General features: G+C 41.2%; 1 long non-coding RNA gene across 1 annotated transcript in view; it reads right to left on the minus strand.

Moving 5' to 3' along the window:
* Positions 1 to 19650, minus strand: part of LOC102459455 (uncharacterized) — a 76607-nt gene extending 56957 nt beyond the window's left edge. Inside the window, exon 1 of the long non-coding RNA XR_003088001.2 lies at positions 19482 to 19650. This is a non-coding gene — a long non-coding RNA (uncharacterized LOC102459455). The remainder of the gene's footprint in view (positions 1 to 19481) is intronic.
* Positions 19651 to 23867: the final 4217 nt, after the last annotated feature.

Below are 23867 nucleotides of genomic sequence, written 5' to 3' on the forward strand. Positions count from 1 at the left end.
TTCGTTTTCACCTATTTGTTTTTATTTCTCTGTAATGCTAGTTGTAGTCATACTGCAGCAAAATTAGCTGGCATATATGAGTCATGAGTTCTGTTACTGTCATCACTGGAGTAACAAGGCTAAATTGTGGCAATTCAAGAAGGAACTTGTTATGTTTTCTCTCATGAACATGTAGTTACACTGAATGGAAGCACCTAAGTGCCTTTCGTGATCAGTTAGATTAAGTGAATACTCCTAGTGCTCACAGATTAATTACACACAACATTGATCATCATAATTTTTAAAAAATAGCCTATGAAGACATTTTCTATGCCTACATTCTACAGTCTTAGTAGAGAAAAAACTCCCACGGATGTCTCCAAGATTAAAAATTGTAGGATTTGATTTATAACAAGTAATCTATTAAATAATTTGGAAGTTGTGCCCAGACATGTTGCTCTTATAGCCAATTCTTCCCTTCCTACCCCTCTCCAGTCTACTTATAATTAGCATTTTTAGTGACATGACGCTACAACAGATTTATAAAAGCCAATTTCAGGAGAAGTGTCTCTTTCAACCAAGGGCACATATGGCACCCGTTCATTGGCAGTTATTGTTCTTGCCTTTCTTTCAGATGGATTACAGCTTTGAAAATCTCAATTAATAAATGGATAACCCTAAACCAGGCCATTCAAGACTTCATGAACCGACCACCAGAAGAGACAAAGATGTGAAAAATTCTAGTTTTTCTTCATACTTTTCTTAAGACATTTCAAGACCGTATCTCCTACCCAGACAAGATACTTTAGCAGTGGCATGTACCATACATCTTTTGTAAACATTAGTAAATAAAAGCTAATTTATGTTATCTACATTGTGGGTAGTCATTTCATGTTTCTGTTTGTGGCCCATGATCCCCTAACTTAAGCAGAGTCACTTTGGATTTATACCAGTGAACAGGGGATTGCTTTAATTGATAAACTACACGCCTTGCTGCATCATATAACCCAGTTACAACAATTTCCAAAGTGTTTGTAACTCTCAACAAAATATTATGGTTGTTTTTTTGAAAATTTACAACTGAATATTGATTTAATACAGCTTTGAAATTTTAGTATGTAGAAGAAAAATGCTGCTTTTAACCATCTTAATTTAAATTAGCCACAGAATATTTCTTTATCTTATCAAATATTTTTTTAACTTTACTTTTTTTTTTAGTAGTTAACATGTAAAACAGAACTGTACAGTATTTGCTTTTCTTTTTTGGTGAATCGCATATTTCTGGTTCTAAATGAGCTATGTAGCTTACTGGTCGTTTCATAATTCTGGGTGTTCTAACTCTGAAGTTCTGTTGTACTTATAAAAAGGAAGAAAGCACTACATTTCAGGTTACATTTTACTCTGGTTTTTATCATTCAAATGTAATCCCTGTGAGGATTTATTTTTACAAGATGAACCGGTACTGGTCAGCATGTTAGGCAGTGGTCTCAACACACCAATGGTCTGACCGCTGTAAAGTTGTTGGTAGGCATAATTGAAATAAAGAAATTTAAGAAGGTGTTGAAGGATAATGAGGAGACTTAGCAGATGTTTGTGGGGAATTTCTCCTAAGTGTGAGTGGCAGTATGAGAGAAAGCAAATTTAAAAAGTTGATAGTGGTGGCTGGGGTCATGGAACATTCAACCTCTCAATACTGAATGAGAGATGAAAGATAGGGTGAGTATAGGCTGTGAAAGACCTTTAAAATTAAGACAAATGGCTTCTGTTTAGTGCAGCATAGAAGGAGGCCAGGTAGTCATAGTGAAGGATTAGGAAAATGATCACTGCAACCATATTCTGATAGATATGAGTGGCCCATATAAAGGATGTTGCAGTTACCAAGATACAAAATGATGAAAGCCTAGATGAGAGTTTCAGCTGTGTAGAGAGAGAGGAAAGGTCATATTTACAGAGATATTATGCAGAAGAATCTGCTAGATTTTATCACAGTTCAGATGCAATACTTTTTTTGTGATGGTACACACTGGTACGGCGTACCGTCACCTCTTTTGGGAGCACTCGTCGCTTTCCTCCAGCACAGCCCCTCAGCAGCTCTGGAAGCACTCATGCCAGATGAAAGCCCACTTGGGACACATGGCAATTAAAGGGACCGCAACCTCATTTCAGCCCCAGTGCTTTTTCTTCTCAACAATTTTTCCTGAAGGTTTTTTGGGGGGTTTTTTGCTCGACAATTTTGCCATCTGGCAACCCTAGTACCAGCACCTTTTTGTTTTTATTATTACAAAAAAAAGCACTGTTCAGATGTAAGGTCCTATAGAGAAGTCTCAGTCAATCACTTTCCCAGTGTATAGAGCTAGCCAATTAATTTATAAATTTTCACAAATAAGGCTTTTTTAATAATTATTCACTCAGTTCTAGTGGTTGCTTTATGTCTTATTTTAGACTGGACCCTTGCAATTTGCAGCAGTTATAAAAACAGAAGTAGAAGTGTGAATTGCTACACACATATTACAGTTACAGTCAACTGAAAGAACAGTTTCAAAGTTACTAACTCTTGAGATTTTATTGCAAGATATTTGGTCTTTTTCTCAAAGATTATGGTGTCACTTGATTACATGACCAGCTCAGCTTTAATTTTACAGGAAAAGTACATTTCTAGCCCTAATAATTGTGGATAATAAGTTTGGAAATATAAACACTCAATGTGGCAAAGCCAGAAGGCAAGTGACAAGAGCTCCAAATGTTGAGCTTTAAAATCATGAGTTCTGAATGGGTTGGACTCCTGACATATGAATGCGATAGTGCAGTTCACCCATGAGGAAAAGATGTTCAACATTCCAAATGGGATTGCCATATTGGCTTGAATGGTTTGATATAGAAATCACAATGTTTAATGAAATATTACAGGCAATCCTCTGTATGATCCATTTTCTTGTACCATCCACAGCTCATGCTAACAAATTCTTTCACAGAGCATACTTAGTATAAAAGTAAACAATCCAAATATTTTTAAAAACAAATGAACTCTGGGTTAATGGTCATGGCTCACGTCTGAGGATAATGTTGTCCTCTTTTGAAGCACAGCCATGACATTGTATTTCTGTTACGGCTCTTAGAGGAGATAATGAAGTGATCATAAATTATGCCTTTTTTGTTACTGTTTTCTACATGGAAATCAAAATAGCACTTCTAGACACTTCCTTATTTGGGTCAGTGCAGCTGGCTTGAGACTAACAACAGTAAATATTTCCTGAGAATTAACTTTAAGATCCAAATAACAGATGTTGAGATCTAGCAAGTAGAGAAGCTGCAGTGAAAAAAGACACAAAAGATAAAATTGCACTGTATTAATAAGCAAAAGCACTACAATTAAAAAAGAACTGCAAAACAATTGATATAGGAGGGTAAATGTGATGGTGAGGGATCCTTCACAATCCTGATCCAGCAATGCACTTGTGCCTAGTTTGGTCCCAGTTCTTCCTTCAGCCCCTACTCAGGTTGAACCCTTCTTTCTTATGTTAAGTACCACCACTGAAGCCATACAGACAACTTCTATATGCAGAAGGCCACCTTCCTGGAGCTCTGCGAGTGGCTCACCCCTTCCCTCAGGTGACAGGACACCACCGTCAATAGCTTTGCCACCATGGGCGTCCCCAGTTGCAGGGTGAGGTAGAGTCAGATGGCGCACACATTGCCATCCTGGCCCCCAACCACCATGCCTCATAATTTATCAACCGAAAGGGGTACTCCATGGTGCTGCCGGCCCTCGTGGGTCACAAGGGACACTTCACCAACATCAACATCAGATGGCTGGGAAAGGTGCATGACTCCTGCATCTTCCAGAATTCCTGCCTCGTCTGAAAGATGTATGCCAGCACTTTTTCCCCCGACCGCACCATCAGAGTCATAGACGTGGACATGCTCATAGTGATCCTGGACAATGCAGCTTACCACTTGCTCTCCTGGCTCATGAAGTCCTACACAGGCAGCCTGGACTCCAGCAAAGAGGAGTTCAACACCAGGCTGGGCAGGTGTCAAAGGATCATGGTAAGGGGGAAGTTCAGAAGATCCCTCATCGTCTGGAGCTCAGCGAGCACAACATCCCTTCATAGTGGTGGTCTGTTATATGCTCCACAACCTGTGCAAAAGCAGGGGGGGGACTTTTCTGCCAAGGTGGGGGACAGACTGAAAATCTGGCCAGGGAGTTCGAGCAGCCAGATACCACTACCATCAGGAGAGCAAAGCAAGGGGCTGTGCTCATCAGAGAGGCCTTGAAGGATAGTTTCATGCAAAGCCAGTTCTGAGACTCTCCCCATGGCTCTCCACAGGGGTCTCCTGCATTCCCTGTGTGTGTCTTTCATCTCTCACCCGTCCCTTTCCCTGCCCTCTCTCCTCGTTCCGCACACCCCCCACAGAGCAAACAAAAGAGACAACTTTTTTGAAAAAAGAAGGCTTTTTATTTGGGGGATATAGAAAAGGGGAGAAAATCAGAAAAGAACCTGGCATGGGAAAGGGGGGCTTAGGGATGGGGCTGGGAGTGGTGCCTATATCCAGGTGGTCTAGAGGTTTTGGCTGCTCTAGAAGTCCTACTGCTTCATGTTCTGGACCCCAGAAGCCTCTGGGGAGCCTTGGAAGGGAAGCCATGGGATGGGTGTGGAGGTGGCTGGTGGCCCACTCCATGCACGATGCCATACGCTCCATCACCGAGGCGAGGATGGAGAACATGGCATTATACTAGCACACCAGCTTGTCCCAGATGGCTTTTCTCTGCTCCCAGTCAACCCAGCACTCCTCCCAGTCAGTGGCCTGCTCCTGGCACTCTTTCTTGAGCCCCCAAATGAGGGACTGCAGGTAGGCCATCTGCTACCTTATCAGCTACTCCCAGGTGCATTTCCACCTGTGGATCCTGCTGAGTCAAGTAGATGGCATGGGATGTAGGGGGACATGCCAAGCTCACAGCTGTCCGAGCTGTGAAGAAAAGTTACAAGGGCAGTCATCACAGGAGACACTATGTATGATGCCTAGCCCTAATCTCTGAACTGACACCAAAGGTCTCATTTCAAACAATGGTCATATGCTTCAAGGAAGGTCATATGTTGCCTAGATAGCAGGCACTTCTAGCAGATGCACAGAAATCCCTGGGGAGCATTGCAGTGCCCATGGGTCACAGACAAGCAAGCATGGGAAGGTGCTGGCCAGGCCAGGAACCTGTGGGTGGAGAGGGAGGATGGGGCAGCTCAGCTTCCTTCTGTATCTGGCAATGGTGGCATCCCACAGAGAACTTCTATCTCTGCCTGCTGGAGGAGGGGTGACTTGAGGAGGTGTGTGTGAGCAGCAGACGCTGCTTACCAGAGGAAACACTAATGGGTTCCTGTTACCCAGGGAACGAGATAACGTTAATTTAGAATAGAATTAGACTCGCTCTGACTAGCTGTTAATGATCCCTGAATCAAAAGCAAGGTTCACCTGGTAATCTGTATCACTATCACCGGTGGACTACTGATCCAATAATCAGGCACATGAGGTTTAGGGCCAAACCATGTATTTTAGAATATAAACAGCAAAAACAGGAGCAATGTACACAACCCACCCTATCCCAAGATATAAAGAAGATAGAAAAGATCCCAATACAAAAAGGTAATACGTTACAAAATCTCAGGGGATTGGCGCCCGCGACCATCTACTTCTTAGCTAATTTTAAGCCTCGAAGGAGGACCAGCTGGAAGATCCCTTGACACAGTATCCTTGCCTTCTGGCCTAGGGCCTCCCCAGGAACACAGGGTTCCTGTATGAGAGCATCACGGAGTTGAGTGCTCCAGATTGGCACTCCATGTGCATAGGCTGTTGTGTAACCCCAGGCCGACTAGGCTAAGAGAGGCACATGCAACCCCTTGCAGCCCCATTGCCTGACCCTGCTTGTAGATAGGGAAAGGTAGAGAACTCAACTGAAGTGCCCTCCTTGAGTTCCTCAGAAGCCTGGGAGATGTCCTGGGAAGGGGGCGAACTAGGTCCAAAGTCAGGAGCAGCTCCTGGCTGGTGGGCACGGGCACCTGCCTTGGCTGCTGCCGCCTCCTCCTCCTCCTCCCCACCCTCCTGCAGGCTGATGCCAGATATATCCTGGCCGGACTCAATAATGACAGTGGGGGAGGAGACCAGTTCCCCCTCCCAAGTCACGTGTGAAAGTTAATAGTTCTAGGAGAATTGATATAAAGGTCACAAGACAAAGCTTCAATAAGAATACTTCCATAAGTATGTGCTCTACGTGTGATAAGGGTCATAGAATTCAGCCTTTTCTCTTACAACTTTACAAGACTTTGATCCCTAATAGGTGCCTTATAAATTATATATACCCATCTCCCCACTTTTCCTTTACACTTCACATCATCTCTGAAGCTTACTAGTGGTACGTTACTGTGTGATTTATTTTGACACACATTCTACTGCAACTATATCAGAACTCAAAATATAGTCTCACTCAGTTAAGTCAATAGAGTTACATTGGTATAAATGAAAGAAAAGTCTGGCACACTGTTTTTTATGGTTGACATTTTCACTTCCATGCTGTAAATCAAGTCTAGATTCTTAGGTGGTGTAAATAAGTATAGCTTCAAGATCTGGCTCTTTATTTTTTGTGGTTCTTATGCTTCCCAATGGAAGCAAAATCAATAACAAATTAAAGGAAAATGTATTGCCATTTCATTTTTCCCCAAATAATTGTAAATATAGATGGCCTATGAAAAATATATCTGCTTTTAAAAGTTTCAGAGCAGCTCTCAGCAGCAGCCATATTCTACAGGACACCAAGGAAGGGGATTGAAAATATGGCCTGTCATGTTTCTCTGAGCCAGAGCCAGTTCAAACCCAGCACTAATGCCTGCATAGATCCCAGCAGCCTGGGAGTTGTTCTAATTTATGTCAAGTGGCTAACAGAAGCATTGTCTGAGTGGCAATTTGGCAGCCAAGAATTGCCATCATGCAATGCACATGCCTTCCCTTTCCCAACACTGCTGGGGACAACGGCTTTGGGTAAAGAGTGAGTTCTCTGTTTACTAAAGGTTGGGCTTCTATAATCCAGACTTTCATCATCCAGTAATATTTGCGGTACGGCATTCCAGTGAGTGTTCCTGGGCTGGGGCATTCACAGGGAAAAAACAGTCCCTATTCACAGCATTTCCTCCTCAGCCCTCCCAGAGGGCCAGCACTGATCTACCCTGGTCTGCCAAATTCCTTGGTCGAGGGTGCAGACCATGGAAGTGCAACCTGTAGTCACCCTATGCCAGCAGAGGTCATGCTCTGCTTTTCAGCATCATACTTAGCTGTCATCAATGAGGTTGATTTTAAAGTATTCACAGCACTCTTACTGGATATACAATATTTTAACTGAGCAGTTTCTCCTAGGAGTTTCTCTCAGTCCCCTTGCAGATGTCCAAAAGGAATTTTTCTGAATAATGTTCTCTCAACTTACATAAGTTTCTCACTCTGACTATCACCTTCCTCTGGAACGGTAATTACATGTGTAATCTCATACTAATTGGACAACTCTTATTATAAATAGCAGTACATAATTCAGTGTCCATATATCTGAGTCAGCCTAATTTATAGTTCCTTTTGTCACTAAAATATATTGATGGTGTTTCTCATGGTGGTGTGTTTATTACATTTTTCTCTTGAGGTTTTTTCCTAGATACCTGAAGGGGAGGTCAAGGATTTTTCTAGTGTTTCTATCTGGCTGCAGAAGTTGATTTTGATTTGGTTTGGTATTTTTCAATATGTCTTCTCATTTAATTATTTTTGAAAAGTGAGAGTAGTTTGAAAAATCCATTTATATTATTGTGTTTGTTATGCACTCGTTGACATTACTGCAACTCTCTCACTAAAACAAATTAACACATAGTTAGAAACACAGTTTATCAGACCGTTCATTCATCAAGTCCAGAATCCTGCTTGTGCTGCTTCAGAAGAAGGGGGGGGGGGGGAGATTGTATTCTGTCCATTGTTCACCTCTTCACCCAGGAAAAAACAAAAATAAAAAACAAATCTCTTTCACCCTTGTAGAAATCATCTTATACTTTGAATCATGAAATACGATTCTCTTAGTTTAGCATATGTAGAACTAAGGCATAAAATGTTAGTCATAAAGTTGGACAATCCAGTTAGAGTAATTAATTCTATGACTTCCTATGTCAGTGAAGTCTATGGACTACATGCGGTTTGATGAAGTATTTCTGATTAGATGTCTAGCTCTAATGGCCATTTAAACAAAAGACCACGCTTCTTGAATTAAGATGACAAAATAACAAGGGGAGAGCTTACTCACTTTTTAATCTTCTTTTCAGAATCCTGAATACCTCAGTTTAGTACCTTCTGATTATTCTCCTTTCCCTGAAAAATAGTCCTTCCTAGTTAATTGTTATTTCTCATCAGATTGTTACCCCTTTTTGACCCAAGTGGTTATTCAGAGTTAAGGGCCTTGGAAATGTTCTGCCAGGGAGGAAAAATTGATAGAGCCTGGTATTTTCTTTGTAAATTAACAGGAGTGCATCAAAGTCCTGCTTCTCTGAACACAGGAGGAAGCAAGAACAGGAGATTGCTTCTTTGCCTAGCATCTCACTCAAATACTCCCTTGTGGCTTCACCCACCCTGCCATGTGCTTTATAGACATCTGTGTGACTTTCTGCAGGCTGTCTGTGTCACATTTTGCATTTGTTTGCCTTCTCTCAACTCCACACTCTTTTCTAAAACAATACTCAGCCAAAAAAAACCACCAAACAAAACCACCAAACAAACAGAAAAACAAGCACAAAGACCAAAACATCTGGGTAGGTTCACATAATGCTTTTGTCCAAGGTAGGGACTTGCAGTTAACTCATCATTACAATTATGTGAAGTGTGCATTCACACCAGACATCCCTAAGTCTGTAAAGCTCAAGCCAGTTCATATCATCACATTAACTTTCCTATATATGTAATCCATCATCATTGCCTTACTCTGGACCTTTTCAGCACCCACTACAGCTGTCCTAAAGCACAGGTGGGTTCCATCACTACACATAGTGATCCAAATGACGGCAGACGCTTATTCAATATAGGAAAAATTAGTAGATTTACTCAGCATTGCTCGGGTCCTTAACTCAATTAAGGTTTTTGTTTAAAATAAAAGGAAGATGTACATGCTTCATTTAAATGATTGTATTTTTCAAACATACATTGTTATTTTTATGAAGTTATTTTTTCTTTTGGATTTCTTAGAAAAAGGGATTGTTAAAATTTTTCCATTTAATTTTTAGTACATTTTTACAATTGGAATTCCATCAAGTGTATTTTTTCTTTATCCCTATACACTTTTATCTTTTACTATGTTTTAACAAAAAGGTCTATAGTCAATTTGGTTTTCAATAATACTTTCTTCTTGTTTTCAAACCTTAAGTACTGATGTAGCTGTGCCAAAACAGAGCACTACTCCAAATTTCTCTTTTTATCTCTTTTCTGTACAGTTTATTGAACAGCAATCCTATTCCAGGTTCATCCTGTTTTGATTCTTTTTCTTTCAACATTCACTCAGCTGTGTCAGTTTTGAAGACTGTACTTAATTTGGTAATTCTCTTTTCCGTATGATTTTATGAGAAACAATCCTATTCTACGTACAATCCATTTTCCTGGCACAACCAAACTCTTATGTTGCATTATGTTATGATAAGAGGAAGTTGTGTACCGAATTTGATCAACAACACCTCCTAAACAGTAAGAGCTAGGACCACCAAACAAACAAACTCTCTAAAATATATAGTAGATTATGCTCATGCCTGCTCTTCAGCAGCACTTGCAACTTGCACTGAAGCCACTGTAGGTAGGAGGCCGGAAGACTTGACTAGCTGTGGGATGCATTATTATTTTATTAATTTAGCAGTGAGGCATTAGATTACATTAAATAGCCTTTTAATCTGTACTATTTTAGTACTGTGTGGTTTACAGGGTGTAAAGTGCCTGAAGCTTTGGATTGGCATGAGTAGAAGTCAAAATGAATAGATTAGATACTCCTCCAGATAACAGAACATAAAACTAAAAGTAGCTAGCCTCTTCCGCCGCTGTCTGCTTGATGCCACAATGCACTGTGATACACAGAACCCACAGGAGGTAGAGTCCCACATTGCATGCATCCTTCCTCCTGCCCTCTTGCATTATATACATGTGGGATAAAAGCTTAAAGCAAAAAGGTGCTCAGACCCACTCCTACAAAGCACTCAAGTCTGTCCTAATTTTAAACACACAAGCTGCCCCTTTCAGTAGTACTATTCCTGCCATGTAAATTAAGCACTGCTCAGCCCCTGATAATGATAATTCTTTACTTAGGCATGCCTATATTCATTTAGGATTGAAGAACTAAAAATATGACCACAGACTTAGCTTTAAAGTGGTTTAATTGGCAGAAATACAACTGCTGTCTGAGCATAGGCTCCTAAAAGACCATAGCAGTTGCCTTACTATCTTTATTTCATCCACACCTACTTAAGGGGTATGCTTTATCCATAACATGGCTTATGAACAAAAGCAGAGGAAGTAAAAAATGAAATTGCAGCAGCTATTTTTTAAGTTTCTTATTTAAATAGAAAATTAAGTACATTACATTATTGGTAACATGAGAGCACCAGAGTTCATGTCTGAATAAAAGCAGCAGCACTCAGAAAAGCTTGTTACACAGATGAGTTCAGACTGCTCTGCCCTCCTTCCCCATCCTGATTCTCTGTTTCATGTTCTGCTACTCATTAACCAATTCTCTAATTTAGTGACAAATAAATAAAACTTAGCCATTAATAAGTTTGTGAGAACATCAACCATATATTTGGAAAGAAAAGCTTTGTAACGATATCGGTCCGAGTCCACAACAGTAACAGCTTTAAGCAAGGCAGTCTTAATATGTAATCAGGGTCTGAAGAAGTTGGCCCCTGACAGATAGTGGGACAGGAGAGAGACTTGAGGGCAACTACTCTGCAAGGATATCCAGTATAGCAGATAGAGCGGTTTTGCTCAACATCAGCAGCTTTGGCTGGTGTTGGGCTACAAACCCTTAATACTGAATGAAGAGTAGTGAAATGTTGTTTTTACTGTATGTTTTAAAGAGAACAGAATAGTGCTTAACCTGTCCCAAATGAGAGAGGTCACTCAGCTGAAAAGACTTCATTTAGCCAGGGGCTTGAATGCCAGACTTCTGTGAAAGTAATAGGGACTGGTGTCCCAGCCAGGAGGCAGGGATTCTCCCTAAGGGCCCCTGGTTTGGGTAAGCTTGTTCCACTTCAGTGTTCAAAGACAGAGCTAAATAAGCTTCATTAAACCATTTATCTTACGTATTCAATAAGAACTGAACTAATTTGTTGTGGGGCAATGTGGCTGTCCGGCCTGATGAGAGCTAAAAATCATTATCAGAATAACCTTCATCAGTCGCAGCAGAGAAGCAGGTGACAGCACAAGGTAACTGACTGGTGGCTGATGGGAGCGGCCAGCAAAAGTAGTGAGCAGTCAGCCACCAACAAGCAGTTGCTTGAGGAAAAGTGACTGGCAGGAGAGCCAGTTGGTGAGGGTGCAGCTAGCAGAAAGAACAGTGACTAACAGGGCAGCCAGCCAGAGGAAGTCCTCAGATAGCAGAGCAAGCAAGATGCCTTCTTCCCCAGGTGGGAGATGAACTCACAGGGATGGACCTCTCAACCCTGGTTCCTCACTGACCAACAACAACCACTGTCAGTTGGGTAGGGGGAGGGAGCGGGGGGGGGGGGGCACAGTCCAGGAACTTTTGATTATAGCACTCAAGAACATGAGGCAAAAGACACTGACCCATGTACTCAGGGGTGGGTGTTCTGCTTACACATCTATCATCATGAACCCTGCTTGTAGAATCTTCCATAGTTAAGGTCATGTGACTTCCCCCCCCCTTTCATTAAAAGTTTATTTTCTACAGTCAGACTCTATGCTTGCAAGTGAAGAAGTATTGCCCATCAGAAGCACCTAGGGGTGATATGTAATTTTCCCATGGTTAGGGACTCAAGCCAATTCTGTGTTGTATTGTTGAAAACGAACCTCTAAATATTGAATCTGGCTCTGGTTGATGCCAGCTTCACCTGGCACATTATCTAATAATCAGAGTACCAAGACAGCATAATGTGGGTCTAAGTTTGAAAACAACCATAACATTTCATTTTTTATTAGAAGATGACAGGTGCATTACAAAGGTATTTGTCTGACTGTTCTTGCATAGGAAAAGGCATTAGAAAAGCATATCAACAGAACACAGAAGCAGGGAAAATAAAAATACAAGGGAAAATCCTTATGCAAAAATTCCTGAGGAATTACAACCTTTATAAACCACCCGACAGAATGTAGTAGACATTTTAATTATCAATAAATGCTCATTCTCTGTTAAATTATGTCTGTTGATAGCGTAAAGTGAATATTGTATTAGAGAATGAAGCCCCCCAAAAACCAGATTTTCAGATCAGTCACAGTGGTATAAATCCAAAGCAAAACATTCATTGAAGTTACACTGCACTTATACCACCACACTGAGATCAGCATCTGATCAAAAATGAATATCCAGCTCCAAACTGGATGGTGGTCGATGATATGTGGAACCAGAGTTTGTTAGAAATGGCAGCCAGCCAAGAATATCTATTCCCAGTCCAGGTTTTACCAATGGGGGAAGTGCTTAGATTCCAAGTTTTGGTTCAGCTTCACTTTAGATTTTAATTTTTAATGGAAGCAAAAAAAAAGAAACAAAATAGAATGTTTTTTGTTGCAGTTCTTTCAAAGATTAAACTTTGGTGGTGTTTTCAGACAGCATGTACAGGCATTGCTATACTACATTGTCAGTTATACACATTGTCTCATTTGTTTGCCTTCAAGAATTTATAGTTATTGCTAAGAACCATCCATATTCAAGGTTCTTTTACCTCTGCCAGGAAAAAGAAAGCTATATTGAAATGAGAATGCTTCCATTAGCAGAGTATGATATTGCACTGAGAAGAAATCAGGTCATGTTCTTGAAGCATGATTTATTCAGCAGGTTTGCTACACTCCAACTGGAACTCTTTTTCTGCCCTATTCAGCAGAAATGTACACAAGGGGAAGCCACAGAAGGTCACCTCTGTGTTTCCCACACTGGGCTGAGCAATTTAGCAGGAAACATAGTTGTGCCACAAAAACATTTTTGCCGAGTACATAATTGCTGGCAGTAGAGGGCTGGTCAAGGACAGTGTTTAGTTCCCCCCCTCCCCTCCCATTTCCCTCTTCCACAGTCTCATTTACTGGAGTTAATCAAGTGCTAAACTACAGAAATGATGGAATATGCCTTAGCCAAATGTATAACACTGCAGCATTCTTGGATGGATGCCAGGTTGCCAAATACTCCAGCTTGTTATATACTAAGATTTGTACACATCTGTTACACTGGCAAAATGGCATGCTAATTTTCACAAACTGGAAGCAACCAAAGGTTTGTTGTGAGTTGTCTGCAGTATGCAGGAATTAACATCTCGTACAGAGAAAGATCCTTTCAGTGACAAGTAATGCTAAAATCGGCTACCTAGAAACCTCAGAATAAGGACTCACTGAAGATACTTAGGTGTTACAGTATCAAGAAGGATCTTCACCTTCTGTTTTCAAGGGAGCTTTGTTGCTCAGAATTTTACACGTGAAAAGAGAAAGGCATGTCATGTGCAGAGTGTTAAACAGTGACATTCTAAGGTCTTTAGTTAATTACCATTTCCATTAAGGTCTCCCTCATAATTAATAAAACACTTAGAGGTTCATTAGGTTGATGCAATATGATGAAACTTGTCACCCTACAAGTATATATTATTATTAGAAAGCCTTTTAAATGAGCAAAGAAACATCTAGCTGTCGCAATCACAAGGCATTTTAAAATAAGCAGTAAGATGACAGATAATTTTAGTAAGACATAATACTGCCTACTTTATTTTATTGCTGGTCACATCTGAAACAATTCTTTAATTTTAACAGGTCTCACATACATGTTTCCATTTCCAGAAAGATATGGAAATAAGCCATCAGAGGAGAGTAGTGATTATTTCCCAGAATAATCATTCAAAATTGCACAAGTAAGAATGCCTTCTCCAATATTAGTGAACCCAAGCCACCCCATTCAAGAACTCTGATCTCTTGAGGTCTCAGCTGGTAATAGAAAGAAAGGTGAATGCTGCATTCTGGCATTTTTTACCTTCAAATTCCTTGTTAGAGAAAACAAGTGCAGAAGACGTAATATGCAACACACACACAAATCAATTGGCTCAGTTTAGGATACAAATTTTGCCAACTACACTGGTCCAGATCCTATATACCTTAGCCAGAGCTACATTAAACTACTGCCCCTGAGGCTCTGTACCATTGTGTCTTTTCAATTATTCAAAATTAAGTCAGAGATGACAGAGACCAAAACAGGTCCTTGGCACTTCTGTCTTCCCTAGGATTCAGACAGAGCTACTCTTATGCTCATGACTCATTGGGAGTATAAGATATCTTGGGATTTTAAACGAACAAGGCACATAAATCAACATTGCAAAGAGTCCATCATCACACAAGTGGTAGTCAAAAAGCTTTCGTTAGTAGTTCAAAGCTGTAGAGAAGTTGCTAGTGATTTAGATTGCTTCATCATAAAAAGAAAAATATGTCAACGTTAAATATATGTCAAAAATATGACTTCTCTATACAGTCAATTGTGGTTAGGGATGTAAAAATCACCTTTAATCAGTTCACAGGTTAAACATTATGTTTACCCAGTTAATTGCTTAAACAGGATCCAGCGGATAGTGGGCTGCTCTAGCCTGGCCAGGCTGCCAGTTACTGGTGACATCCCTAATTGTGGTTACTAGAAGGATGCTGTGTGAGCTCTGTGTGGACAACATCGTCATGAAGGGAAAAGAAGGGACTGAGAGGTGCCAAAGAGAAAAACTCTATTAAGTTGTGATCCAGTAAGAAGAAATTGAAACCCCCTTAGCCTATATTCTACAGCAGTGTGGCCAACCTGCGGCTCTTGAGCCCCATGCGGCTTTTTGCTCAAAGAAATGCAGCTTTTGCTAGTTCAGAGCCATGCACCCGGACTACTCATGGCTACTCTGCGCAAGTGCCCCAGTGCCTGGAGGGAGAAGTACATGGCTGCAGCGGTGGCTTCAGTGAGACCCAGGCATTGGGTTGGGGGAACTAGGGGTTCCTGGCTCTGGGGGAGGAGAAGGGGATTGGGTTAACGCTGGGGGCTGGGAGTGCCTGGCTCTGGAGGAGGGGTGGTGCATTGGATTAGAGCAGGGAGACTGGGGGTGCCTGGCTCTGGGGGAGGAGGAGGGCATTTGGTTAGTGTGTGGAGGGAGGGCCGAAGCACCTTAAAGTCTTCATGGATGCAGAACAAGGCAGCCAACACAGATGTCATATTTAAATTCCTGGGCAAAAAAAGAATCAGCGTGTACCTGGTTTACACAGTGTTTCTTTAAAGAAAATTCAAAGGCTATTGCTTGCTAGGCTGAAGCAATTATTCTGAGATACAAGTCTCTCTCTTATTGTTTTTGAACCTGTCATATTTGCAGTCTGGGACAGACCTGACTTTTTAGAACGATAAAAAACTATAATCTTCATACATAAAAGAAATAAGGAAAACATACCAGAGATCAACAAGCTGGAATGAAACAGGCACTTCAAATTGTGCTAATTTACTTCTCAGATCAGTTTAATTTTTAAAAAATCACAGGACATAATAGGGCAGTAGTATTAAATTTAAAATACATGGCAGGGATGCTCATTTTTAATGTGAGAATATTACTGTATTTTCAAAGTGTGGTTTTTTTTTTAATTTGATGTTTGATGAAGATCTTTGGACTAGCTGTAAATTTTTAAAGTGACTAAAGACTTTGTTATTGTTTTTTGTTCAAAATGTCCTGTAATGTCATTTTTATCACTACATTTTGTGTACTATATCTATCTATTGACAGATAGATACAAATAAATATATAACAAATGGCTCTTTGACTTCTATCCACAGCTATTTTGGCTCTTAGTCTCTAACTGGTTGGCCACCCCTGCTCTAAAATACGTTCACAGTGCAGTAAATTTACCCATGAATGTGTCCCACTATGAATAAGTCCAAAATTATAATTAGATCATGAAGAAATACATTCTTTATATAAGAATCCCCAGGCCCACCAACAGAGGACAGTAAAGAGGGCAGTCCTGGGCCCAGAGCTCTGGCTGCCGCTACAGTAACACCAGTGGCCAGAGCCCCAGGCATTTTACAATCGCTGCTAGAGTGCCAGGCAGTACACTCCAGAGCCCCCCACAGGGAGCCAATGGGGAAATGGGGCACCACCTGGTTCAAGCAGTGATCAGGGCTGGCCCCTTCTGCCGGAGGCACCACTCCCTCCTCCTCCCCCCTCACACACATTGCCCAGGGGCTCAACAATCCTGTCAGTTGCCATGAGTGTCACAAACCATGTACAGAGACAGTCAAGGTCATTTATCCACTACTGAAAAGCAGTCAGGCTCAAATAGAATGCTGCAGTCATTATATCAGCTTCATTACAACATAGTTTTTAAGAAGGAAAGAGAAGAATATGTCCCAAATGAAATCTACAGGAGGAATTTTATGTGACCAAAAGTACTCACTCAACTTAGTATTGGTCAGACTAAGACCTACACAGCAGACTGTTTCATGACTATTAGTGACAAAGGCCTCAATTCTACATGTCATCTAAAAGGACAGCACAGCACTCTTTCCCCTGAAAGGGAAACTGATAGACATGGAGCTGATATGGAATAATATTACAAATATTCTGCTATGCAATTTTATGAATACTGTATGTGACCTGATTAGCGAGCTTCTGTATATTTGAGGTACTTAATTATATACTAGGCATAGTGGAATTGTTATTAGATACCTGCAATCTCAAAAAAAGCAATGGGATCCATGTATAAGGTGGCAAAATAGCTTCCCACATAAAAAAAACAAGCATGTAGTTGAAAGACAATGTAGAAAGCTTTGTTACCTTAAAAGCAACAAGCTTTGAACATGAAAAAAGCAGCACAAGTTGCAGAAGGGACGAGTTAGGAGTAGTTTGCACACACAGCTTGAACGATAGCTGTAGCTGCAACATCTCTGTAAATAATTTTAGAGACGGGGTGTTCTGTCATATTATTAGCCAGCACGTGGTACATGGAACATGGTAGCAGTAGGCAATTGAATGAGAAACATAGCAAGGAAGATTATGACTAACAGGAAAACAAAACAAACTTCCTAAAACAAATAAAACAGGCAGGATAGACTACCAGGAATGCTGGATTTTAAGCTAAAAAAAGAGGGACAAGTGTGGAAGCAAGAACAGAGTCAATACAGGGTTGATTATGGGGAATAGAGATGATAAAATTAAAATAAAGGTAATCTGCTACATTCCACATCCTAATTACATAAAAAACCAAATACCAGGCACTTAAGAGCACTTAGTACCCACTCAATCAGCTTCATTGAGCATGGACACTCTAATTGACAATATTTTACTTTTTCCCCCCCTTCTTTCTTCTTCTCTTCACACCTTCCCCGCACCCCCCTATCTCCTCTCATTCCCTGCTACTTATTTGGAAACTGTACCCCTTAACTCCATTTATCTGAAGAAGTGGCTTGTGCCCATGAAAGCTCATGATACTATCTACATGTCTTGTTAGTCTCTAAGGTTTTGCAAGACTATTTGTTATATTTTAAGTTTTTTTCAGTTACAGATTAACATGGCTACCCCTCTGAAACATATGTATGCAAGAGCAGATTTTGTTTAAAAGGGATAGAGAAGTAATCCCAGCAGATTTAAATGTTGACATTATGAGAGGGATATACACTTCACATGTAGGGACAGAGGCAATTTTGAATTGAGCCAGTGAATGTATCTATTGACCAGACACAAATGCATAGTTATGAGATGTTACACTGAAAACTGCAAGGTGTGCAGGTTGTAGTCGTGAATAACAGAAGGAGACTCTACAGCCTGATGAAATCCCAACCCAACCCTGGGAAAAGGTCAGAACAGACTTCTTAATTCTGATGTCAGAAACTACATGGTCACAGTAGATTACCCCTCCACTTTCTGGAATATAGACCATCTGGAGTGCACTCAGGCAAGAACTGCAATCAAGAAACCATAAGCACATTTTGCAAGTTATGGCATACTTGACACACTATGCTTAGACAATGGACACTGCATCAGAATGTAAATGTTCCAGCGCCAAAAATGAGAATTTAAGCACAAGACATCTGCTGCTGACAAACCAGAAAACAATGGGAAGGTAGAGTTAGTAGTGAAGACAACAAAGACAGCTTTACTGGCAAAGGCAAAATAGACAAGAAGGAATAGTTAGACAATAGTCTATATGCACGTGGTTGGGATATTAACTGTAGTTGCAGTGTCTCTCTTCAAATAGTTTTCTCAATAAAGAGTGTTTAGTTTGAGAAACATGGAGTCCTCATTGTATCATTGCAATAAACCCCTCGGGGACTAGATTACTAGGCCAGGACAGGGCCTAATGGGCAGAGAACACCAAGATTCTGCTATCCACAAAGGGTAGTCTGCTGCAGCCCAAAGGAAAAATAATGGACAGGACACAGAACTCGTTATGAGACTGCCAAGGCACCCCACTACCACAAGAAAGCCAAAGGCCTAAAGTCAATACACATAGGTGAGCAAGCCTGGGTCCAACCATCAAATATCCACAAAAAGCAATGGGAAAAGTCCAAGCAACAGTGGAACATGAGTTATACGAGGCTCAAAATAAGGTACAAACGCAGGACAAACGTGTGGGGACCAAATTGAAGGCAGCTGCAGAGTAGTGGCAGGCAATAGGCACCCAAAAAATGGGTCCAAAGGTTAGACCATGTCCATCAGCTGGCTTGATGGAGGAGAGTTTGAAGAAATACTATATATGAGCAACACATAGGATCAACAGGGCACTGACCAACAGGATACAAACACGCCCCTCCTCCCCCCACCAACAATGACAGCAGAGTCAAGAAATGGAAGACTTGTTCGCAAACCTGACAGACTATCAGGTCCAACAGGCTATAACACATTGCTGGAAAAGGTCATATCCCTATCACAGGCATTGACTCCAAGGGTGCTCTAGGGCTGGACCACCTAGGGAAAAAATAGTGGGCTCTCAGCACCCTCCGGTGGCCTCATGATTAGTGCCTCCCACTCCCCCCAGTGCCTCCCAGCTGCCCTGCAATCAGCTTTTTCCTCTCCCTTCCAGGACTTCCTTCCCACTGTGATCAGTTGTTCAGCAGCATATAGGAGACACCGAGTGGTAAGAGAAAAGAGTTGAGGCAGGAGGAGGCCAGGGAGGGGGGCAGGGCAGCAGCAGTGGGAAGAGGTGAGATGAGAACAGGGCTTAGGGCAGTGTGAAGCAGAGGTCAAGAACTCCCCAGGAAGTGAGGAATTTGGCATCAAGGATCCCTATGCCAACGTACTACTAACCTCTGGCCAAAGTGAGTCAGCAAAGAGAACAGTTGTTAAAAAGGAGAGATGTAGCATCCTGTAAAGAACCTGCAGAGCAGGGGTGGACATAGGGCAGGGCAGGGCGAACGGGGCGGCCGCCCCGGGCCCCGCGCTTCAGAAAGCTCCGCGCATACGCCGTGGCGCTGCTGCGCATGCGCATGGCATCACTGTACGTGCGCCGTGGCAAAGGGGGGGGGGCGTGGAATTACGCTGCCCGGGGCCCCGCAAAACTGTCATCTGCCCGTGCTGCAGAGGACAAAGTTTCAAGGAGGCACCAAGAAGTTAGTCTATTTGCAGATGGCTGGAATGTTAGCTGCAGTTGCAGCATCTTTTTAAATAGTTTTCTCAGTAAAGAGTGTTTAGTTTGAGAAACATGGAGTCCTCATGAAAGAATCCTGTCTCTAGTTTCTAATAAGTTGCAAACCTTGTTTTGCTGAAGGTAGATGCCTGGAAATTGAAAGAACACAAAAGGTTTTAAAAGTCTTTCTCTGAGAAAATATGTTGAGGTGTCACTTTCCAGAAACTGTCCATGTAGTGAATGGTAATTGCCTATGAGGGCAATCTTCCCAAAAGCGGCATGACAAGCCAGAGATTATTCTACTGCTTTTCACTTCGGGAAGAAGTGAAGAGAAATGTGCCTACAGGTCTTACAGTTTGTTGAGGGGATGTTTGGTTGTTCAAGGCATCAGGCAAAAGTTATTTTCTCAACAGTCATTCAAAAACATAATTAAGGAGTTAACTATTTATTCTTTCAAATTATTGGCTTCAGACAAAAGCATTGCACCATGGAGTACAGAAGTATCCCTTTGCTGAATGATGCAGTTTTATTACTCAATTTGCTTTGACCCCATCATTTAGACATTACATTTCAGCATTAGTTATCAGCTACTGACATATGACTGGAATGCAGCTTGAGGTTCTACGGTTCAAGGTCAGAGATCAATAGTAAAACAAAACTAAAAATCTACATGAAAAGCCATATTATTTTTACTTTTCTGTGTCTTTCACATCTGTGTTGCAGATGGACTGAAGTGGATCTAATTTGATAAGATTATTAATTCAGAATTATACCATTTTCGCTTGTCACAAAGGAATGACAAAAATTTCATTTCTTTTTCATTTTTATTTGTTAAAGGTCTGGGCTATGACTAAAGGGGGGGAACTGCATGCTATTTATATTCTTGTAACAACCACTTTGCACTGTTTCTTCCCAGAGAACTTACACTCCAATAAAAAGAGCAGTGTATGACGATGACGTGTAAAATACATTCAGTTATGAGATTTATATATTGTGTACTTAAAAAAATAAGTGATCCTTAATAAACCCTTTATCATATCATTTTTAGTTGGTTAATTTCTTACTGGTATCAATTAACCCTGTTATAAGAAAAAACAACAGTTGCATTTTTAGAAATGGGGCTTAGGTTCTTAACTCGTTTAGGTACATTGGAAAATTTTGAATTTACTGACTCAAGTCAGAGACTACGTCTACATTGCAGGCTTCTTCCATAAGAACTTTTTGCAGAATGTCCATCAGAGCACCTGTGCTTTTTTCGATAGGGGTTTCTTGAGCAAGAAACCCCTGTTGTCCATCCACACATGCCTTTTTGTACAAGATCTCTTGCGCAAAAAGGTGTATTTCTTCTAGAAAGAGGAATAAACTCTTGTGCAAAACCCTGTCTTCTGACGATCTACTGTAATTTTTCTTGTGGAAAAATGTGCTTGTAGTGTGGATGCTCTGCGAGTTTTTGCACAAAAACTCTGCAGTATAGACACAGCCTTAGAGATGATGAGCACCTATAACAGCCAGGAATTCACATAACCAATACCTCTCAGGGAATGGCCCTTTAATTGTGATATACACCTAAGTAGACCAAATTCATCCCTGGCTTATGTGGGTAACTCTCACTAAAGGCAAACAGAACAGTGTCAGTTTTTGCCACCGCTGAAGTTTGAAATCTACAGTCTTTGTTCTAAGTTATTCAGGGGGTAGGGGAAAGATGTTGACTCCTATCGAAGATTTGCATAGGAGACTATAGGATTTGGGTCAATATATTCTAAAATGAAAGTGTAAACATCCAAAATGTATTTCAGAGCTCATTGGGTGATAGCAGATTATCAAACAGAGAGAAAGGTTTACCTGGGAAATTCAGAGGGAAAGTTATCTCTCTTAAAAACAATTCTTAAAATGTTGTATTTTTAAACTGATGACAATGGCTTTTTGTCCCGTTACCCTGTAGAAGGGGCAAAAGCAGACCACTAAGTATGTCTGTTACAGAGATTGCTGTCTGGAGCTGAAAGAGTGAAGACTGCGTTCCAGGCTGGCTGAAGGAGTGACAGAACCACGGAGAGCTCAGTTGCTGGTAGGACATGTGGAACAAGAGAGATCCTTTCACTGTGAGTTAAAGACTTCAGCTCTATAGTAAGGGTGAGGGGTGAAGTGATCAAGAAGGTGCTGAGGCTGTGGGGAAGTGACCTAGGGAATAGAAGCACAGCTTAGTTAAAGGGATGCAGCAGGCAGCTGCTAGGCATAGGGTTCCTGGACTGCGACCCCCTAATCGTGGGCAGGCCAGGGTCCACCCCATTAGCCACTAGAGAAGTGCCAAGGAAAGGAAATACACAGAAGATCAGGAAAGGGGCTAGAGACCTGGTGAAGGGTCAGCCTTCAGGACTCAGACTGCCCTCTTCCTCCAAAAGGGATCGGATATTTTATTGGCTTAGCTGGACAGCTGGGCCCAGAAAAGGCTAGAGCCATGGCACAAGGGAGGAAGCCTTGGGGGTACAACCCCATATCAGGGCCAGGACTATTTAAAGGCAGAGAAATACCCAGATACTTGGATAGGCCCTGGTGGATGGTATAATCCAGAAGAAATTGGTTTTCTTTCACATACTGTCTGTGAGAGACTTAGCTGGAGGGCTGAGTCATAGTAAACCTGCTTGAGACACTTCCAGTTTACAGAAGACTAAAAGTGCAGACACACATACAAGCAGAGGGCACTTGTGAAAGTGTGGGTGTCACCCAGCTACAAATAAAGATTACTTCTTTTTTTACACTAAAGCAAAGCGTATGAAGAAGGGTCTTCTAATGACTGATATGAACACAGCAAGACACAGTAGCTAAATTCATTTACAGACTACTATGAATGACAAACACAATTTCATCATGTAGATCCTAGACTACTGCCAGGATCTTAAGAATCAATTGTTGCACTTTCACCTGAACCAATATTAAATTTAAAATATTCACAGGTGATATTATACACACATGAGCATGCACTCTGAAATGATTGTACTGTTGTCACTATCTTCAATGTGAACCTTATTCAGGTCATTCTAGACCCTCTGGGACCTCAGCTGTTGTTTACAGTCTAGTAGCTCAGACATGATTTGCTCTGGAGATGCTGCTCAGAAACAATCTTTCTACAGAATGGAAAAGTTTTTACCCAGGAGCCCTCAAGGGATCAATTGCAGATCTCTGTAGAGGTTGTTGAGAGGATACAAAAAAATGTATAATGTAATACAAAGTCTTGCCTAATTGAAACATAACATAGGTTTGTTTGGTATCCATTTATTTCCTTGCTTGTTTGCTTAGTGTATCAAGCTGGCATCCTTGCAAAAGTAGTGAACCCAGAAATGCAATCGGTTCAGAAATATGTAGCATGGTAGAAGAAATGCATAGGGAGAGCTTCTTTTCTGTCCCTCTGCAGCATCAGTCTCATTGCAATGTGGGTCAAAGAACAAAGGCTGAGCAGAAATTACCTGCACATATCCACAGCATGCAGCTGCTTGGCCTTGACCTCTTGTAAACAGCACTACAACAAGAAAGAAAGCTGTGATATTCAGTGCAAGGAGTGAAGGGTAAAATGAGGAGGGTATTTAGGTTTGGCCATAAAATGAATATTCCATCAGGAAATCAATACAGTATAATTAATAAAGATCAGAGGGAAGCAGAATTTAGGAACATGTAACATAAGGAAGATTATGATTGGGACACTACACCTTTATATATCTAGCAGGGCAGTCTTCTACCCATGTAGTCCAGCAAAGATGTACAAAAGCACTACTGTGATTCTACAACAGCATTTAGAGGCGGACAGGGAAAGCCATTTCTTACTAAGAGGAGTGTACCGATTATGTGACTTTGTTAATAATATTGTTTTGCATCTGATAAATCCAACATACATAATCTTGGTTTGCAGAGATGCTTTCGTCAATCATACTAAAGACATTAGTAATAAAAAAAATTGTACCTAAGGCAGATTTCCTACAGAATGTACCTAAGGCAGATTTCCTCCTTTGGCTTTTGGTACCACCTGGAATGGTCTTTTGTTATAAGAGAGTGCACACAGCTGTTCTTGCCAGCTC

The sequence above is a fragment of the Pelodiscus sinensis genome, chromosome 6 (genome assembly GCF_049634645.1).
Source record: "Pelodiscus sinensis isolate JC-2024 chromosome 6, ASM4963464v1, whole genome shotgun sequence".
Lineage (NCBI taxonomy): Eukaryota > Metazoa > Chordata > Testudines > Trionychidae > Pelodiscus > Pelodiscus sinensis.